Below are 3,094 nucleotides of genomic sequence, written 5' to 3'. Positions count from 1 at the left end.
ACGCTCTGTCCCCAGAAGTGGAGTCTACAGAGACAGGCAGGCCTCCTTGAGCTGCGGTGGGCTCCACCCAATTCGAAATTCCCGGTGGCTTTTTTTACCTACTTAATCCTCAGCAAGGGTGGGCGCCCATCCCCCAGCCTTGCTACCGCCTTGCAGTTAGATCTCAGACTGCTGTGCTAGCAATGAGGGAGGCTCTGTGGGCGTGGGACCCTCCGGGCCAGGTGTGGGATATAATCTCCTGGTGTGCTGTTTGCTAAGACCCTTTGTAAAGTACACTATTAGGGTGGGAGTTACCTGATTTTCCAGGTGTTGTATGTCTCAATTTCCCTTGGCGAGGAAAAGGAATTCCCTTCCCCCTTGTGCTTCCCAAGTGAGGCGATGTCTCGTCCTGCTTCAGCTCTCGCTAGTCGGGCTGCACCAGTGAACTAGCATTGACTGTTTGACATGCCCCAGTGAGATGAACCTGGTACCTCAGTTGAAAATGCAGAAATCACCCGTCTTCTGTGTCACTCACGCTGGGAGCTGGAGGCTGGAGCTGTTCCTATTCAGCCATGATGGGCGCCCCCCCCCATAAAACTTTTAATCTGCCCCAACTCTGTATCCAGAAGTTCTTCCCAAAGAAGAGATGCTTTATCTTTGATCGGCCTGTTCACCGCAAGAAGTGTGCCCAGCTCACGAAACCACGTGATGAAGAGCTGGACCCCGAATTTGTGCAAGAAGTAGCAGACTTCTGTTCCTACATCTTGAATAATTCCAAAACTAAAACTCTTTCGGAGGCATCAAGGTCAACAGGCCTTGTAAGTCCCCTTCCTAGTACTTCTGCTCATTGTTTAAGACTAGGGGAGCATAGAATATCTTCCACCTAGTTTCAGCTTTGAAAAATCCCAATCTACTACTATATTTATGTTAAATTCTAGATGGCACAAATGTTTCTAATATATATTGTTAGTCAAATTTCCAGTCTAGGAAAAGGCCAAGAGAAAAAAAGTTCTATTGCTTAAAATTGCCCTAGTGAACTGGACTTGCACATGCAATACAGTAGCCCCTAGACAAGTGTGTCTATGTAAACATAAATGTAAATAATTTAAATAGGGAAAATTTAAAAGTCAGTTCACATGGCTGTAATTCAAGGACTCATATCTACATGTACTTAGTGGCTAGCACACTGAACAGCACATATAGAATATTTCCAGCATTACAGAAAGCACTTTTGGACAAAACTGTGGTAAAATAAACTAAATGGATGACTCCTTTTAACTGGAATAGTGTCATTTGTTTCATACACATTGATCAAATGCTTACTATGAATAGACTGAAGATACAGACATAAATGAAATAGATATGGTTCCTGTCCTAACGGTGCTTGGGGTTAAAATGGATGCAAACATTCAATTAACACAAGTCTAAGTAATGTAGTACAAGAACTCAAGTACAACAAATGTTGGTATGCATGTATATCTTCTGAGGATCTTACCAAAGAGAAAAGTCTAATTCAATAGATCTTGGACAGGGTCTGAGAGTCTGTATTTCTAGCAAGCTTCTAGGTGATACTGAGGACATTGATGCTGTGAGGAAAACAGATGGTATTTGACATGCTCAGAATTACATGGAATAGAGACTTTCTTTACTATAAGAAACATTAGCATCTGTTCTCCATATGCAGGTCTAAAGAGCCTGGTGCTCACCTATGTCAATGGCATTAGCAGTAATGATCTGCCCTGCTGGAGTATGTAGTCCTGGCCTTGCCCAGATAGAGACTCAGCTGCAGTGCAAAAGACTATTGCCCACTACGAACAGCAGATGGACCAGAAGGTGCAACTCCCCACGGAAACCTCCAGGAGCTGCTGGACCTGCACAGGGACAGTGAGAGAGGAGCCACTGAAGTCTTCATCAGGAGTTCCTTCAAAGATTTGGACCATCTATTTCAAAAAGAGCAGTAATTTTTGTCTCAAATTTATACAGTTTAGGGTCATGGAAGCCAATATACTACAAGGAAAGAAAGTGAATATCTATTTTGTTAGAAGTAATTCTTCCTAGCTTCCATTCCAAGCAGGGCATAGTCCAAACTCGGACCCCAGTAACCTTCCTGATCTAGCTGCTTTGCTAGAGTTAATCCTTTTGGGTAAACCACATCCTTGGTAATATCCCTAACTATAATCTAAGAGATTATCATTAGTGTTCAGTTGTGTCTCCAAGACTCTCAGGTAGCTCTTCAGGTAGCAGTGGTGAGACTAGCTGAATAGATTAAAACTTGGGTTATTCATTTCTGTAGCCAAATCTCCTGATGAGGATAACTTAGGTATTGTTTTTGCCTTTTGGGAGAAGGAAATATGGGCCTGATAGGTTTCTAAGAAGTCTCTTCAGGCTGAAGTGCTTCGTCACTTATCAAATGTTCCCTTATCAGACCTTGAAACCCCAGCTCTCCCACATCCTGTTTGTCCTATATTCTTAAATTCCCACATGAAACACCTTCTTTCCATAATGATTAATGGTGGATTTGTTTCCATGACCAAATCCAGACTGATTCACCAACATTTTGTATCATAATATAATTCTAATAGAGAATGATTCCAACACTCCCGAAAGTGTTCACTGTTCTGTGCCCCTACACTTTTCCCACAATATGAGCACTGGGTAAAAACAGATGAGTGATTTAACTAGAAGATGGTGTCTATAAAGCCATGGTCTGACGACACTGATTTAGGTCATTTTTATTCTATACAGATATACAACGCTATGTAACTTCTTCATATATTCTCTCATCCTGAACACATGTTTTATAAATATGTATGGAATTTCAAAACAGGCCTGGCATGGTGCCTCATGCTTATAATGCCAGCACTTTGGGAGGCCAAGGCAGGTGGATCGTTTGAATCTAGGAGTTTGAGACCAGCCTGGGAAACATGGCAAGACCCCATCTCTACCAAAAAAAAAAAAATTAGTCAGATGTTGTAATGTGTGCCTGTGGTCCCAGCTATTCAAGAGGCTTAGGCAGGAGGATCACTTGAGCTGAGGAGGCAGAGGTTGCAGGGAGCTGAGGTTGCACCACTGCACTCCAGCCTGGGTGACAGACCCAGACTCTGTCTCAAAAAAA

The 3,094-nt window shown here is 42.8% G+C and overlaps 1 pseudogene; it reads left to right on the top strand.

Annotated features, from left to right (window-relative positions):
• The first annotated feature begins 554 nt into the window (after positions 1 to 554).
• LOC108541655 (guanylate-binding protein 1-like) lies at positions 555 to 1,940 on the top strand (annotated as a pseudogene).
• Positions 1,941 to 3,094: the final 1,154 nt, after the last annotated feature.

This window comes from Rhinopithecus bieti, unplaced genomic scaffold (assembly GCF_001698545.2).
Source record: "Rhinopithecus bieti isolate Rb0 unplaced genomic scaffold, ASM169854v2 scaffold_19858, whole genome shotgun sequence".
NCBI classification, from domain to species: domain Eukaryota; kingdom Metazoa; phylum Chordata; class Mammalia; order Primates; family Cercopithecidae; genus Rhinopithecus; species Rhinopithecus bieti.
Note: the sequence above shows the minus strand (reverse complement) of the source record. Positions and strands in the feature narration are given on the sequence as shown.